Genomic DNA, 19,094 nt, shown 5'->3' with positions numbered 1-19,094 from the left:
AATGGTGAAGAGGCCTATTGTTATACTCCATGATGTGTTAGTAAAGGTGGAGTCATTCATCTTTCCGGAAAATTTTGTGATTCCTGATTATGAGGTTGATTTTGAGGTACCTATTATTCTTGAAAGGTCATTCCTTGCTACGTGTAGAGTCTTGGTTGATAAGAAGAAAGGGCAAACAAAATTTTGGTTGGACAATGAACAAGTGACTTTCAATATTTGTAGGTCTATGAGGCAGAGTGGTGAGATCCAATCGGTATCTCCCATATCTTACAGGGTTGAAAAGTCATCTGAGGTACAAATAGAAGAGCGTCTGGGTGTACAAGAACTAGCGGCAGTGATCATGAATTTTCATAATGATTGCATTGAAGAGTATGGTCATTGGTCGTGGCATTTGATCGAGGTGATGTTCGGTTTAAACCAAAGAAGTTGGAGTTAGATATGAAACATCACGAGTCTCCACCGGCGAAACCATCTATAGATGAGACTCCAAAATTAGAACTTAAGGCTCTGCCACCTCATCTGAGGTATGTATTCTAGCTAAAAGGTGACAGTTTGTCGGTAATTATTGCATCAGATTCAAATATACATCGAGTTGAGAGTTTGCTGGAGTTGTTAAAAAGATTCAAAAGAGCTATTGGGTGGACTATTGTGAATCCCTCTCGGGATTTGTTCACATAAAATCTAACTCATGCCCGATCATAAGCCAAGTATTGAGCACCAGAGACGTTTAAATCCACCTATGCAAGAGGTGGTGAAGAAGGAAATCATTAAGTGGTTGGATGCTTAAGTGATATATCCAATCACCAATAGTAGTTGGGTATGCCCTGTTCAGTGTGTACCTAAGAAAGGGGGAATGATTGTGGTCCCCCAATGAGAAAAATGAGCTTCTTCCGATGAGGCCGGTGACTGGAAGGAAGGTATGTATGTATTAGAGGAAATTAAATGCACGGACCGAGAAGGACCATTTTCCTATGCCCTTCATGGATCAAATGTTGTATAGACTTGTAGGAAAGGGGTGGTACTGTTTCTTGATGTCTACTCGGGTTATCATCAGATTTTTATTGCACTGAAAGATCAAGAGAAAACCACTTTTACTTGTCCTTATAGGACCTTCACATTCAAGAGATTTTCGTTTGGGTTATGTAATGCACCAGCCACACTTCAGATATGTATGATGTCAATATTCTCCGATATGGTGGAGGACTTTATTGAGGTGTTTAGGGATGATTTTTTCAGAGGTTCATGACTCCTTTGAGTGGTGTTTGAGTCATTTGTATGAGGTTCTTAAGAGGGATGAAGATTGCAACCTTATGCTAAATTGGGAAAAATGTCACTTCATAGTGAAAAAAAGTATTGTATTGGGTCATCGCATATCAGAGAAGGGTATAGAGGTTGATCGAGCTAAAGTTGAGGTGATAGAGCGACTTCCTCCACCTATCTCTCTAAAAGGTGTGAGAAGTTTTCTAGGGCATGCATGCTTTTACCGGAGGTTCATCGAGGATTTTCAAATATTGCACATCCTTTGTGCAAGTTGCTTGACAAAGAGTGTAAGTTTCAATTTGATGAGGCTTGTATTAAGGCATTTGGTGATTTGAAGAAAAAGTTGGTGTTTTCACCTATCATCATTTCTCCGAATTAAGGCAAGCCTTTTGAGGTTATGTGTGATACAAGTGGGGTTGCTCTTGGTGTGGTATTGGGACAAAGAAGGGACGAAATATTTTACTCCATTTACTACATTAGTAAAGCCATTAATGAAGCCCAAAAGAACTACACTATGACTGAACAAGAGCTCCATGCAGTAGTCTTTGCTTTCAAGAAATTTTGCTCTTATTTGCTTGGCACGAGAATTATAGTGCATACTGATCATACTGCTTTGAGATATTTGAGGGCAAAAAAGGATGCAAAACCGAGGTTGATTCGTTGGGTATTACTATTCCAAGAATTCAACTTTGAGGTAAAAGATAGAAAAGGGACCAAAAAAGTTGTTGATCACTTGTCCAGAATAGAAGACAAAGAAATGAGAGAGTTGGGTGAAAAGTCTGAGATTGATGATACCTTCCCTGATGAGCATGTATTGGATGCCTCCCAAGACTAGATTCCATGGTTCGCAGATTTTGTGAATTATCTAGCTAGTGATATCGTCCTACCAAAATTGTCCTTTCATCAAAGGAAAAAGCTCATACATGATGTGAAAAAATTCTTTTGGGATAGCCATACTTATATAGAAGTTGTGCTGATGGGCTTATTCGACGTTGTGTGCCAAAAGTTGAGATGTTCAGTGTTTTGGAGGCAGGTCATTCTTCGCCTGTAAGTGGGCATCATAGTGGTATTCGGACAACTCACAAGATCTTGCAATGTGGTTATTATTGTCCAACCATCCACCAAGATGATCATGAGTTCGCCAAGGCATGTGATATATACCAAAGAGATGGTGGCATTTCGCGAAAGCAAGAGCTCCCTCTAAATCTCATTCTTGTGATTGAGTTGTTTGATGTGTGGGGCATTGACTTTATGGGCCCTTTTGTGGGTTATCCATGGACGAAGTACATTCTTGTGGCAGTCGATTATGTGTCTAAATGGGTGGAAGCTATTGCAATCGCGAATAATGAAGTGAAGAGTGTCACCTCGTTCTTGAAAAAGAACATATATTCAAGATTTAGCACCCCAAGGGCTATTATTATTGATGGGGGATCTCACTTTTGCAAAAAGTTGTTTAAGGGATTATTGGAAAAATATGGGGTTCACCATAAGGTGGCCACTCCTTACCATCCTCAAACTAGTGGGCAAGTTGAGGTGTCAAATAGGGAGTCTAAGCAGATTTTGGCAAAAATGGTAAATGCTAGTAAAACGGATTGGTCAAGGAGGCTTGATGATGCTCTTTGGGCCTACCAGACAACATACAATACTCCCATAGGTATGTTCCCATACCAACTTGTATATGAGAAGGCTTGTCACTTACCGGTTGAATTAGAGCATAAGGCCATGTGGGCAATGAAGAAGTTGAAAATGGATTGGAATGAGGCTGCGAAACAAAGGTTAAACGAGTTGAATAAGCTTGATGAATTTCGCTTGAAAGCATATTAAATTCATCCCTCTACAAAAAAAAGATGAATAAGTACCATGACCAAAAGATTGAAAAGCGCGATTTTTTGGTTGGGATTTGGTGCTTTCGTTCAATTCTAGGTTGCCTTTGTTTCCTGGCAAACTCAAGTCCAAATGGACTGGTCCCTATTTGATCACCCAACTATTTCCTCATGGTGCAGTTGAGTTGGAGAACAAGGAGGGTGTGAGGTTCAAGCTCAACGGGCAGCGAATCAAAATCTATCTTGGGCATGCTGAAACGATAAAGGAAGTAATTGAGGCATACCATCTTGAGGAAGTATGACTAATCAAGAGTCCTCCGTCGTGCCGCGATGTTAAATCAAGCGATGATTGGGAGGCAACCCAATATGTATCCTCTAGCCAACTATATGTATTTTGTTATTTTCTAGGAATAGTTGCATTATTTATGCTTTTATTTATTTAATGTTCCGTCTGACTAACCTTTTCTTTTTCTTTAGTCGTGTTGGCTAGAGCATAGATTAGGGTCCTTGTCCAAAAAGTGTCCAGAAAATACAAAAAGATTAGCTTAATGGGTGTTAAATGTGCATGTATCAAATCACCAGAAATATGCAAAAAATTGGTTTGTTGCACCCATTGATGGAACCATCGATAGACCATCGTGTCATCGACAGACCGTCGGTGGGATCCATCATGACCAGGTACGTCTTTCAAATTTTCAAAGTTAAGGCACCCTTGACGGACCCCATGACGCGGCGACCCCGTTACGGTCCATCGATGGGGAATCGTCGCGTCTTTACCCACCGACCAGACCCGACCCGTCCGACTGAATATTAAAAGTTTTAAACCTTTAAAGTTCCCACCACTTCACATAACCCCTCATAACTGTTTATCTCCTCATTTCCTACCATTTCTCCCCACTTCATCACCATTAACTCGCATTCCCTCTCCATCTTCTGATTTCCCATATTTTCCCCAACTTCCCACAATCCCTTTCTCTCCCAATTCTCCCAGTTCTTCAATCCATTGTCGATCAGTGTTCGTGGTGTTTGTGTTGCTGTTCAACACCATTGTCTTACTTCTTCCTCTACTCTAGTTATCAAGTATGTTCTTCTGATCCGTGAATTAACTATCACTAATTTTTTGTTTTCTGATTAAACTTGATGTCTGACTATGTGGGATTCGAATTTGGGACCCTTATTGCATGTTAGAACTCATCCCCGTAGTCCTAAGTTCTCGAAAAACACTGGTATTAAAAAGGAATGGGGGTGTTTTGTTAAAAATGGTGTGTGTTTCCTGATTCTGTTTCTGACCTAGGGTTGATAGGCTGTTGAAAAGTGAATACTAAAACTCAAAAAAATTATTGCCCTAGGGATGATAGGATGTTGGGTAGTTTCTTGGGAATCTTGGGTTGTTAAGGATACTCCGCATTAGTAAGTTAGGGGAACTAAATTGGCTAAAATAAAATAAAAAAAATATATCCCTAAGTGACAGTATGAGACCCCGTCGACGGACCGTCATGCCCTCGATGGACCGTTATGGGGGTCCGTCACTCACCACTTCTCACTGTTAGGCCAAGTGTCCCTCGACGGACCCCTATGACGAACCATCGTGCCTTCAGTGGTCCGTCCTACACAACGGACCCCTATGACGGACCCTCGTGCCTTCGACGGTCCGTCCTGCACAATCGTTACCACTATGAGAACCTTTGATTCTAATGATATACAAAAATTTCACTAAGTGTTCCTCGACGGAGCCCCATGACGGACCGTCGTGCCTCCGACGGACCATCTATGGGTCCATCATGCAGTGTTGCAACTGCTGAACTGCCATTCCATTTTTGTTTCTACTTTGTTGCTTTATTCTGTTGCATGTACTGGTGCTAATTGCTTTTCTTTGCAATTACTAATGGCGCCAAAACAAAACCGTGTCTACTCAGGAGGGCGTTCCTAGTCCGTCGCCACGTCTATCCAGATAGTCAAAGGCTAAGACGATGAGCGTGACCCGGAGTACGTGCCACCAGGAACTCTCACTCCCACCCGTGCTGCACGCATCACCAGAGCCACGCCCACGAAGGTGGCGCCCGGCGGAGTCACTGCCTCTCAGTCTGAAGAGGAGCGCATACTGACCGGCACACCTTCTAGGTCTGCTACACAATCTGAGGGAGCATCTGGCTCCGAGGATGCTTCCGGTTCTGAGGAAGTGTCTGGTTATGAGGAGGTCTCCGGGTCCAAAGAGGCATCTGCTCTCGCCACCGCATCCCAATCTGCCTCGTCTGATGAGGATGATAGTGCTGACTCTACTCCACACCCCAGACTGGCGTTCGCTCCCCTATTGCTGATCAGCCCAACCGGTGGTATGTTGAAGGGAAATATCAAGTATAAACCGACGCCAAGCTGTCGAATGACAAGGGGGTCATGACCCAAACCCTGAAACTAGAGTGGCTGGTTCTTACGGGGAGTCTCCCCACCATGTCGTCTATTCATGAAATATTCACCAGGCATCGGCGGCTCAGGATGTAGGCCGCTACAGTGAGGAGATGGTCCAAGATTTCTACGCCTCCTATATGGAGACTCTCTGATCTCAGCTAGACAGGCAGGCAGCCCCCGCCAAACATGCTCCTTCGGATTACGTCTGAGTTCGCGGCAAGCGGGTTTACATTTTCTTACCGGCCATCCGCAGGTTTCTCTATGGTGCGGATGTTGATGCCAATTGGACACCTCTCATCTCTGAGTTTGACTATCAGTGGAAATTGATTAAAGATGGCCGGTTCCAATGTGAGCCAGAGTTTAGAGAGACCACCAAGCGGTAGATTGCGTAGTACCTTTCCGTCAATGGTGAGGTTGCTGATTGGGTGCTCGAGCCCAAGGGAAGTATCAAGAAGGCTAAACTCACCTTCATAGCCATGTTTTTGTGGTTAATAGTCTAACACTGCCTTTCCCCCATTTCATCTAACAATATTGTCACTTGGGATCATGCGGTACTGATGGCGGCGATGATTGCGGGGTTCGAGAAGGACTTCACATGGCTACTACAGGCGCTCATGCACGAGAGGGCCTTCTAGACCACACTACTTACCCTTTCCTATGCATGGTTTTTGCTTTGTGCAGGTTAGCAGGAGTGTCCATGCGGCACATGGATGTGCTCAAGATCTCGCCTGGCATAGTAGATATTGGCCTCATTCGTGATGAGGTCAATGAGTTGGCTCCCTACAGAGGGCCCTGTCCCGAGATGCTTCCGCTTGGTGAGAACCTAGCGGCAACGGTAGAGCAAGCCCAAGCGTCTAACCCGGCTACATTTGAACCTACCTACACCACTCCGGTCGAATCTGTCCTGGGTTGTAGCACCGCTCCGAGCTCCTTACGCTTGACTCCATCTGCTATTCTAGTCCCGCTCGCTAGGGTCCAGAAAGTTGAGACCTAAATGGCCACACTTCTGCACCACATCTAGCCTTGGATGCAGAGGTCTATATATGAGGCAGAGGAGCGCTTAGAAAGAAAGATGGAACAACACACTGAGCGGAAGTTCATGGAGGTCCACCAGATCTTGGACGCTTTAGAGCTACGGGTTCTTGCCCTACCATCCCCTACAGTGGATGTGACGGCTCTCCAGGCTGTTGTGGAGAGTCTTAGAGAAGACTTAGATACTATACTAGAGGCTCGGGTGCCGGAGTCTGAGGCCTTTTCTGCAGAGCCCGCTAAGGACACAGTTTAGGCGGCCTTATTCTCCACTGCCACAGTGCAACCACCTCCCAAACGAGATCGTTCCAAGAGGCATAGAGTTATATATGAGGAGGAGTCTGGAAGAAGGAGTGCCATGAGTTGGAGGCTGCAAGGAGAGCCTCACTTATTGATGAGGAGGCCCGCCAGTTGAGGGCTGTAGAGTTGGCTGTTGGGGCATCAAGCTCCAGAGTTGTTGAGGCTGCGAGGATCACTACTGTGGTGTTATTGTTGCTGAGGACACTACTGAGGGTATCCCGACTAAAGAGGGAGCGGGTTTCGGGCAACGGACCCGCAAGCTTGTTGGTCATCGGGGACAATTGCATTGGGGACAATTGCATGTCTTTTTGTTGGGGTGGAGTAAATGGAAAGTGAGTGATAGGGTGAAGTATGAGTAGCCCAACTCACGATCCTCTCTTGGGGTTTTCTTGCCTGTGTTCTTTTTCCCCAAGAGACTGGTTATTTTATTATTGAACGGCATGTTGGTATCTTTTGTACATAGTATAGAAATGGACTCTGAAGCATGATGGATAAACAAAAATGATATCCTGATTTAAAGAAAATGTTGCATGACTAGGCATAGTAACTGATAAATGTGTGGCTCTAAGCATGACATGGAGATACAACACTATATTACCCTAAATCTAAGACTCAAAATAGGTGTCTAATAATCTGGTAGAGTAACGAGATGTCAAGTAATTGTGAGTAAAATTTTAATAGTCCACTATTTGTATTGAGCTAGAACTAGTCCTGCTAAAAGTAAGTCATAATAGACAATTAGGAAAAGATAACAGGCCCTTGTTCAATATATCCAATCTTTAGCCTAAATAACAGAAAATCGAATGAAATTAATCCCTTCTTGATCCAAACGATTTGAGCTTAAAATAGACCTTTCTTTTTTACCGCAACTGATCTTTTCTGAGAACAATGTGTTGGCCCTGGTCCCTCCTTGGACATGTACACCTCAACTTATGCCAAAAGCATAAGTTGAGGGTAAATAATGCAGAAAACAACCTTGTCGTGGACCTGACCCAACTTTGGGTATTTTGTACCTTGACTCATGGCAAAGCCATACGTTGAGGGTGGCTATTATGAGGAATGCTCCGAAAAGTGGGGTTGAAAAAAATCAAAGAGAGAGAAAGAACAATAGAAAAGTGAATCAAGAAAAGTTTAAAGAAAAATTAAAAAATATATATTTGAAAATGTGAAAATACAAGCAAGAAAAAAAAGAGTAACTTACACAAATGAAGAAAGAAGGGAGAATATCAAGGTGAAATAAAATTGAGAAAGAGGGTGGAATAAAACGATAAAAAGGTAGGACGCTTAGCCGTTATGTCAAGGAGGACAACAGGTCACTAAAACATATATAAATGTACCCTACCTGACCCTGATCCTATGTTACAAGCTAAGAAAGTCCTATCGTGATCCTAAGAATGCATTATGGTGAACTTAAAGCAGTGAAAATTAGGGTAAACCTATGGCAATAAGCATAAATGAGGTGTGAAGTTGTTCTGACAGCGAGTATTGAAAAATAATCCTTATACTCAAACTGAAATCATTGTGTGAAAACTGAGGATATTGTTCTGAAGCAAGGGCACTAGTTGCAATATCAGAAAATTAGCACCTTGGTGAGAGGTCAAAGAGGATAGGTGTCGGTGTGTGGTGAGTCTGTGTCATGGTCTGATCCACATAATCAAGCCTAAGAGTGATAGCATGCACAAATCAATGTGAAAATAATCGGGATTCATAGCCAAATAATTGCAAAATAAAAGCTAATATAAGGATACTCTTGCACAAAGATTTTGTGGTGAGTCATAGTGCGTCGCTTGAGGATAAACAACGAATTAAAGTTGAGGATATTGATGTATCGTGGTTTCACAGTACTATCAATGCTTTTTTTTTAAGTTTAGTGTGTGTCTAATGCCCTTTGTATTGGTTTTAATGTAGTTTTCTCTTTGTTTGCAGGAAATTTGTCTAGAAGGAGAACATGGGAGAATTATGCTGAAAATTGCAGAAGTGACGACCTATGGAGCCATCAACGGTCCGTCGTGACCTCAACAGTCCGTAGGTGGCCACCGTCGTATGAAGAAAAAGGCTGCGAAAGGAAGTTGGGTAACTCTGACTAAGTGTGGGGCTACGAAGGCTCTCGACGGACCGTCATAGCCACAACGGACCGTCCTGCACATCCGTCAATGTTAACAGAAAGTAACCCTAGTACCCATCTTCAAAAGATTCTAACTATGGAGGAACAGAAGCCATCGACGGACTGTTATGCACGCAATGGACCGTCATCCACGTCCGTCGATGGTAACAGAAAGTAGGTGAAGAAAGCAACAAAAAAATAAGTTAAGTATGGAATGACGGAGGGCCTCGACGGTCTATTGTGACCTCGACGATCCATCTCTCCAGTCGTTGACTCAGACGTGTTTTTGGGCAGATTTTCCTTAAATAGATTTCCCTTTTATATTAGGACTTCTCTATTATAAATACTTGTAAAAACCTCGTTTTGGGGGTTAGACTCTTGGTTATTTTCAGATTTTATTGTTCTAGTTGTGAACATGTGATTTTGGGAAATTATTCTATTTTCCGGAAATCATTTATTGCAAGCTTATTGATTAATTCAAGTAATTTTCTGGATTTTGTTCAATCTCATCAAAAATAAGTACATGAATTCTTATCAACTTAATATGAATTGTATGATTATTTACATGGGTAACTAAATCCATAGCTAGGGTTGTGGGAACCATGGGTAATTAACAAGGTAAAAGCTAGCTAAAATAACAATTCTAGAATAGTGTCTTGCATGTATTGATAATTCTTTTGTTTAGAAGTCTTTTTAACTATTGCACGCATTAGAACTCACCTTGTTGCTACTTGTCGGACCAAGGAGGTAGATAGTAAGAAAAGAATTATCAATGTAGATTTAGTATATACTATCTAATAGGCTAGTGTCGAATGGTGCGATGTAACAACCAAGTCATACATCGATTATGATGTTTAATATGAGGTAAAGGTAAGGTTAAGTAAAGCATACACACATAGTCAGACCAAGGTTCAAAGTGAAATTTTCTAGTTGTCGGACCAAGGAATTAGGGATACATAACTTCCAATTTGAATGCAAGATACAAGGAAAGTATTGTTATAGCTAGAATTACCGCGTATGTTGTAAGGAACACTTAAGCCCTAGTCACTCTCATTAATTGATAAAAATCAAATTTTGAAACTATCACTTGTTTTTTTAAAATAGATAATACATTTATTGCTTAAAAAAACCCTGTTTGTTACTTGTTTTCGTAAAGGACTTGACTAAATAGAAGTAATAATGGGTTAAAGTTAAGTCTAAATCATTTTCCTTGTGGGATCGACCCCAACCTCATAGTTGGGTTCTTTACTTGATACGACAGCTTATACTTATTTTTGAGAAGTAAATTTGAGTGTGTCAATCACCAATATTCTTTCCTTGCAAGCCTTGGAAACTCTACCCTTGAAAGCAACTAAATATCCTCAAGTCGCTACATGGACAACATTAGGCAATATGTGTTAGTACAATATGTACTAAGTATGGAAACTATCATACCAAACATAAGATATCTCAAAGGGTTAGGCAACAATAGATTTTATCATAAAATATAGAGGCATAAGCATAACATGAATATCATAAGTATCATAAAGCATATAAGAGTTCATTCTTAACTCATTGACTTTCTTACTTAAATGAACTACATCACAAGCCACCTCCAAGTATAATAGTGAAAGGCTAAGGTAGCATCCCATATTACTACCAAAGCTCAGTACATCACTTTGGTCGTTCTTGATCATAGCCCACTTTCATAATCAAGGACCTAAATGCATTATATAATATGAGCACTATGCACCTAGGCCACCTCAAAGCACACTTCTGCAACGCATGTGAAGCATCCCATACTACCTCATACACGAAGCATATCTTGAAGTCACCTTATCTTGTTTCATGTCACCTTAGGAATTCTTGTAGACCTACTTCATACTAAAAAGTACTATAACCTTATGATTTGCTCAAAACATGCTTGTGCAATGTACATAAAGAATCCCATACTACCTCACATACTGAGCCTATCTGGAAGTATTATCCTTAGCATGTTCATCTTCCATAGCCTCATGATTACTTAACTTCATTTATCAAGATTCTCTCATCTTTAGTCTACTTTACTAGGAAAGGAAACTCTAGTCCAATCCTATCTTCAATCTCTTCTTCCATAATGACCCTAGGTTATACCTTGTGCAATGAACTTATGATGCCTCATAACAACATTCATGCAAGGTACTAATTTTAGATCCTTTTCTATTACTTCTTACATTAGAGCCTAGCCCCTGTCTTTGTCTTTTTAACACTATGAGATACTTCTTGAATATGTCTAAGTTCCTTAATCATATGGATCCTATGAGATACTTTTTAATGTATGTCTTGATTCTTTAATAATCATGAACACTATGAGATACCCATTGGGTATTTCTAAGTTCATTCACACATTATGAACACTACGAGATACCCCTTGGGCATGTCTGAGTTCATTCACACCTTATGAACACTACGAGATACCCCTTGGGCATGTATAAGTTCATTCGTTGCTTTGAACACTACAATATGCTTCTCAAGCACGTCTTATCTTGACTCAACTACGTGAAGGACTCCGCCTCATCAGAACTACTTCGATAGTCATTACAACTAATAGGTGAGCCTCTCCTTTCTACTTGGAGCCCGGACCCTTGCTAGACTATCCGTCTCACTTTGCATATCCACTTGGAGTCAAGCTTATACTCCAATGTTTTCTTGTCAAGCCTTTCTCAACACTTCTCTCATGGAAGGATGTGCTTGAAAATCTCTCCATGCTCAAGTGAATCTGTCACTTTCATTCAATCATCCTAAATCTACAACCAACCTAAGCTTAATTATTCATGAATTCATTCTATCTTCATTTATAGGTAGAGTATAGGATCTTATAGTCTTAGCTTTCTTCTCTCATTGTTCATTACTAGGAAAAATCATCACAATCATTCTCATTATGACCTCACCCCCAAAGCCCTAGAAACAATGGCCATAATCCCTACAAACGACTAGTACATTTATTCCCCCGTGATTTATACTAAATTACATATTAATCTATTCAATTAAATCATTAGAAGGCAATTCTAGTCATGCATGATCACATAGGTTCAATTCCACCTTCGGTCAAGATCATTCTTAATCGATTAGACCTGGTTCAATTTATATCTAGGTGATTCAATCATGATCAAATAGTATAGGATACAATAGAGTTAAGAAGATCAATACAAAACCTTCATCTAGCCTCTAATGGCCCAAGATTACCATGATCACCTTAAACTTCAATTACTATAATTCACCATGAAAAAAGACATAATCATCACATGAACATAAGTGAATGCTACCTACTCTATTGGGATCATACGCACACCTTACCCACAATGCAATCACAACCCTCACTAGATTGGGGTTCTTTGGATTCACAATTGAAAGTGAACTAGGGGGATTCATGGATGGAAGAATTCGTGAATGAATAACTTTAACATACCTTATATTAGAGCCTTCATCCTAGCATGAACCCTTGGTGAATTCGTCCTAAGTTGCTGCCCCAAACTTCTCTTCTTCTTCAGTTGTGTTCCTGAGAGTTCTAATGTGAGAGAGAGGTTCTGATTTGAAGTCTAGAGTCTAAGGGGGTCTTTTATTGTTTTAATACTCATATAATGCCTAAAAATACCTAAAAGAACTGCCCATATAATTATTTGAACGTAGGGAGAATTTCCCAATTCACCCCTCCACTTTACAGTGAGTTGCGAGAAATTGCAGATCCATCGACGGAGGGCCACCTACGGGGCGTCAACTGACGACGGGCCGCGCTGGCAAGTCATCGTCTTTGTCAGAGACTCCTCCTTTGAGGCTTAAGATCAAGAGACTAAGTCTCGACCAACTCCCCTTACCAACGGGGCGTCGATGGACCTACGGTCCATTGGTGCCCGTCATTGGTGGGGCTGGTTTTGACAACTTTTCTCCTAACAATAGCTAATAGCATAAAAACAGATCCAAGTAATGGGTCCCTCTTCAGGGACCCTTAGGTGGGTCCTTGGGGAGCCATGACCAGACGTTTCCACCCCAAATATGTCCGTCTAGATGTTAGGAACCCTCCATATCAATTTTATCTCCAATCACTACTTAAAACCTCATGAAACATACTAAGGCACGCTAGCACGTCTCAAGGCTAACTTTCAAACGTCACAGGATGTAATTGGACGTTTCACCTCCAAACTCTATCAAACTTTATATATTGCCTCTAAGCACCATAATTAACCATTTTATGACCTCAAAACCTCATGAAACACCTGTTAGGCTCCATTTTGACTTAATACATTTTTGGGTCCTTACAATACCAATCTTGAGAGAATGTTATTTCCCAAGCTTCACCTTCTAAGAGAATCCTCACTTGCCACCTACACTTATATAAATAGAACAACATATGGAATTAGCACATTGAATGCACTAAGTATGGTGGACATGCAATAAAACCATGTTAAAATAGACATTTGCCTTAAATCATATTCCCTCCGTTTCAAAATGAATGAACATATTTCCGTTTTAGTTTGTTTAAAAAAGAATGACCCCTTTCCATTTTTGGCAACACTTTAACTTTAGCTTTCCACGTGGCATGTTTAATACCACAAGATTAAAGGGCATTTTGGTACATTTGACATAACTTTAATTTAGAACCACAAGATTAAAAAGCCTTCTTTCTTTTCTTAAACTCCGTTCCAAGTCAAACTAGGTCATCCTTTTGAAAACGGATGGAGTATTTTTTTATGCTCTGTTGATAGAAACCTCGTAAAACAAGTATAAGAACCTTCTTCAATTCAATATTCACATATAAGATCTATTCAAGTAATCCATAAGAGACAACCTTAATTATACACATAAGCATCATTTAGACCTCCTACCAAGGGTTGTCCTAAGACCCACCTAAGTAAGACATGAAGCGAGTGCACATACAACTCCTTCACACACACCTAAGTGATCCTTAAGACTTCTCAAAGTAATATTATTCCCTTTTCATCATTTAAACTCTCCACCTAAGGTTACTATAAGACTCACCTAAGTAAAAAACATGAAGAGACTGCCCATACACCCTATTCAAGCCTACCTAAGCAATCCTCAAAGCTACCTTAGATTAGAACATTTCTATTCAACATGCATTAAATTAAGCTAAAAGTATTCATTAAGCCATTTAAGAGACAATTAAGCATTTATAGGACTTCACATAATGGTCTTGGAGGACCGAGGGAACTTATCTAACATGTTCAAAGCCTATTCGTGCAATGTATAAATGGTGCCCTATCCACTACCTATATGTTGTAGAACCAATCTAATGACTAGAGTGTACATCCCATATATGAGAATAGGCCATAAAAGACATAGACCACACTAGCTAGGTATGGAATCCGGTGTCATAAGACCCCACAATGTGGAAGGTGTTCCACTTGCTAAAGGTAGAACTAGTAATCATCCCATGTTGGCACATGGCTATGGAATATCAAAGGCTTCTTTGTACTCTAGTCTCATCTAAAGTAGAGATACTACCACAAGAATATTCACTCAGTGGTTTGCCTTTGTTCTCATAGAGTAAATCATTTCCTATGTGTATTAGAGAAGGTACCATCAGTATGCCCTACCAACTCACAATACCCTTTTTTCCAAGGATGGGTCCACTAGGGCTCCCAACTAAGAACTATTCGGATAACTCTTATGACATTCTTAGAGATGATTTCATCTCGTTCTAGCCAACCTACCCCTAAATCCATCATTCCACTCAAGAAGGACACTATTACGGTCTTTCACTTCAAGGCTTCTTTTTAACCTTATTTTCATATTCAAGGTTCTTATTCTCAACCTTTTTTCTTACTCAAGGCTTTACATTCTTGATCTTTTTTCATTATTCAAGGTTTTACGTCCTTTTACCTTCTTTACATATTCAAGGCTTTACATTCACCTAGGGTTCTAGACTTATCAAGAAGGGGCATCATGCTTGGTGTACCGGTTCAAGACATACACTAGGATACCTCATTTAGTCATTCAAGGAAGATCACAAATTCTAGATATAACATCATTCTCTAAAGGCTCTTCCTAGTCCTTCATCATCACATATAAACAACTAGAGAAGAAACATATCCAATCATATCATTATAGCACCCATAGAAGATCATATAGGCAATACACGAGCACCTTCACTTTATAACTTCACATATAATATATCATGATCATACCATTAGGGTTGTTCATGGTTACGGTTAACAACCAAATCAAACAATAATCCAAACCAAACCGATTTTAAAAAATTGATCTTTGGTTTATTTTGGTTTTTAAATTTTGAAAAAAAATACTATTTGGTTTGGTATTTGTTTTACTAAAAAACAACCGCAAAGAAAACCAAACCGAACCGATAAATTAGATATATAAATATTATAATTATTTATATATTATTCATAAATAGATTAAAAATATTTTGTTGAAATTTAATTAACTTAGTCTTTAACTTTACCATTTTCTCAAGCCCAACACTTAGGTCAAATATAACAATCTCAAATCCAAGTTCATCAAAATTCATTTTAGTCTTTACCTACTGTACTTCACATAAAATAGTCACACTTTCTCTTAAATGAATCACTTTGTTCGTGTAATGATAACTCTAATATTGCTTGATGAACTGACATTCGCTTAATAGTAAATTGTTCATGTAGTTGGTATTTGTGTCTATCAAGTTACGTACGTCCTCAAAAAAATTATTACTTTCAAACTGAATAAATCAATAAAACCGAACAAAACTGACAATAACCAAACCAACGGTTATTTTTTTCGTTAGGTTTTGTTTTGTTTTAGAAACATAAAAAAACGACTAGATTGGTTTGGTTTTGGTTTTAATCAATAACGATTCAAATCTAACTATGAACACCCCTACATACCATTATTTACATAATAATGCCGACAAGGCCATGTTCATAACATATATTACAATCAAACACCGCCACCATAAGTGGACCATACCAATCAACAACAATTCAATATCAATTCTATGTCAAACAAAGGAATTAGGTCAACTCACCACCTTCCAATAGCCATCGTCACCATTCCTTAGCTTTTCCAACAATTTCACATAACAAGAGATCTTTACAACAACAATATACACATTATTAGGCCAAAGATTCATCCATATCAATGATCCAACAATACTCAATATAGATATCAACATTATAAGGCAAACTATAACAATTCTAACATGGATCAATACGTAATTCAATAGTCAAATACAATGTACACATGATTTCAATAAGTTGAAGTCATGATCAATTCACCCAATTTAGAGTCAAAATTAGGAATTCAAAGAAAACATGGGTATATGGAGTTTTTTTTTTATCTTAAAACATTCAATTAACATCAATTACTTCACAAAACATTATTTTAAACTTTTCATGCAAGAACTCATGCTTAGAATATAAAATAGGATTTTCTATGTTTTTTATCATCTTTGAAAAATCTTTGGAGTTGGCTCCTTGAATGGAAGAAGAATCAAAGATGAAATCACCATATATTATTGGTAAAAAGCCCACAAAATTGGGTTGAAAAAACTTGGAGAATTTGGTCTTCTTCTTAGGAGCTTCAAAGCTTCAACAATGGAGCTTTTAGAGAGAAAGAATGGAGACATTTTGTTTTGGATTGAGGGTTTGGTTTGATTGGTGAATTTGGGGTTTAAGATTACCCAATAACAGTCAATAAATAAACCCCGAAGTACCCAAAATACCCCTAAACTTATTGGACCTTTTAACCAAGTCTAATTTGACTTAAAAATGACGCGACCATATCTTGAACGTGGCTGCGCGTCACGGGGACACTTCCAATTCTTAGTTCTAGAAAATTTTGAGACTGAATGGTTCGTGTTGAGCCCACATCGCAAGGCAAAAATTTTGCCTTTTAAATGTTGCAAGCGCGACGTGCCATGGTCTCCAAATATGGGCTGCCTCAACAGCTTCTTTGGCCCATGTTTAGGTCCTTCTCAAGGACCCTTTGGTTGGTCCTTAGGGAGTCATGCTAGGACGTTTTGACCCTAGGTATGTCCCTCTATGTACTAGGGTCATCCCACTAATTTTAGACTCCAAATAATACCTTAAAACATGCACAACATACAAGGACACACTAGCACATACACAAGACTACTTTTCGAACGTCTTGGTTGTTCTTCGACTTTTGACTTCCAAACTCTTCAATTTGACTTCTATAAATATTATTCATTTTTAACACCTTATTAACTTATAGCACTCATGATAGTCTGTATATTAACCTAGTTCATTTTTAGGGTTGTTACAGTTCTAATATTGGGGTAAAGAGTTATGCCCGAAATAGTGAAGCACTACCCATTTAGGGAAGTACTGTTAAATTGGGCGGACGAAGGAGCATTAGGCGAGTTGCTTATGCTTTGGCTAACCAAAGTGTGCCAAAGGGCGATCTACAACGTGGGAAAGGTATGTTTTTATGTTTTAAGTTGGGGTCTTTAAGTAATCTCTCCAAAACTTGAACCAACACTTCTCCACTACTTTCCTAGAAAGTATATAAGTTAACTAGACCTAATTTACCTCAATTAAGTCATTGTCCATAAAATAAAAAGAAAACCCAACTTCATCCTCTCCAAAGAATATTTCTCTCCCTAAGAAGAACCTCAATTGAAGAAGAAGCTAGGGTTGAAGTTAAGGTCGAGAACAAAGGGTCAATTGCTAAAGACTTGTGCTTAGGCTTTGTTTAAGGTATGATAAGCTTTTCATCTGTGGGTTCTTCCACCGATAGAGTTCCCCTAATTTGTGAAAAAGAACCCCGATGAAGGTAGGGTTACATCCAATGTATGGGTTTAGGTGGGTATGCTTTTAAAAAGTGGGATACTTTTCATATATAGGTCTGCAATGGAGAAGAACTTTCTTATCCGATCCCCTTTTTCCTTTTCCTATTTTGTTTCCTATATTTCCTTTGTTAGAATAGGTTTATGGATCGGGTCTTTATTGGGTCTGGTTTATTATTGTACATTTTGAATTTTTTTTTATTAATAAAGGGGCTTGACCCATCCGTTTAGCTTAAAAAAAATAATCGACTAAGAAATCAAAGGAGGAGGTATTTTTGACCATTTTCCCTAAAAGAAATTAATAAGCACCGATCTCAACCGGTATATTTAAATTATATAATTTAATCAATATCAAATTTTCTGTCACTATTTATTATAGATATTTAATAATGTTAATTGGCAATATCTACATCTTTTTTAAATATATGTATATATATATATATCTATATATAGATTTTTAAAGATTATGGAGATCCTAAGGTCAGTATATTCAGTTTTTTTTTTTTTTTTTTTTTAAAAGAAATCAACTTCTATGGGTGGATAATTTTGTTATTAATGGCAATAATTTTTTCCTTTCCCTCAAAACCCTAAGTGTTGTCTCAGGTGAAACACGTCCCTCGAGCCTCAGTGTCACGCTGCTCGCAACTCGCAACTCGCAACTCGCACATCGCTATCGCCGTCGCTGTCATAGCAGCTCGCACGTCGCCGTCGCAGCAGCTCCGCACGTCGCAGGCCGCCGCACGTAGCATCCCGCCTCACATCGCAGTAGCGCTGCACTTCCATTCTGCAATCTCAAAGGTAATAAAATTAGTTAACTAATTTGTTGGATCCGGAGACTTCAATTGCAATAGATCATTCGATCATATAGATCATCATTGTGAAGGGCGTGAAGGCCAATGGCATCATTCTGTCGGATCTCTTTGACTTTGTTTCGTATAGCGTTGATCTCTCCAGCTAACTCCCTGACTCTACGTTGTCCCCTAGCAGCTGTATCAAGTTCTCCGCAAGAAATCACACTGCTACATTTGCCATTTTCTGATTCTTCTATCAAAGTCCAGAGACTTCAATTCACCATTTTCTGATTCTTCCAACAAAGACCAGAGACTTCAAGTCCCCAATTTCTGATTCTTCCAACAAAGACCAAAGACTTCAAGTCCCCAATTTCTGATTCTTCCATAAAAGACTTCAAAAAGAAAAAAAGACCCACAACAGCTTATTAAGATATTGCAATAATTGCAAGTTGATCTTTGGAATGGTCACTTGCCTTCTGCCAGTGTCTTTTCCACGAAATTGCTAGCAATAACAGTATTGTGTTTTTGGAACATAGGAAGTCAAATATGGCATTGTTGTCTTGTCTTTTATTTAGAAAGAGGTATTGTGTTTAGGAAAT

At 39.4% G+C, this 19,094-nt stretch overlaps 1 protein-coding gene across 11 annotated transcripts in view; it reads left to right on the top strand.

Annotated features, from left to right (window-relative positions):
• The first annotated feature begins 18,181 nt into the window (after positions 1-18,181).
• Positions 18,182-19,094, top strand: part of LOC101261575 (uncharacterized) — a 38,909-nt gene continuing 37,996 nt past the window's right edge. For 7 of the 11 annotated variants that reach the window (XR_011212590.1, XM_010314746.4, XM_010314745.4 and 4 more), the window contains exon 1: positions 18,182-18,502. The gene's annotated coding sequence lies outside the window, so the exon portion shown is untranslated. The remainder of the gene's footprint in view (positions 18,503-19,094) is intronic. The other 4 variants (XM_019211025.3, XM_019211026.3, XM_010314744.4 and 1 more) reach the window with 4 other exon arrangements.

This window comes from Solanum lycopersicum, chromosome 11 (assembly GCF_036512215.1).
Source record: "Solanum lycopersicum chromosome 11, SLM_r2.1".
Taxonomy (NCBI): Eukaryota; Viridiplantae; Streptophyta; class Magnoliopsida; order Solanales; family Solanaceae; genus Solanum; species Solanum lycopersicum.
This window is presented reverse-complemented; position numbering and strand designations above follow the sequence as displayed.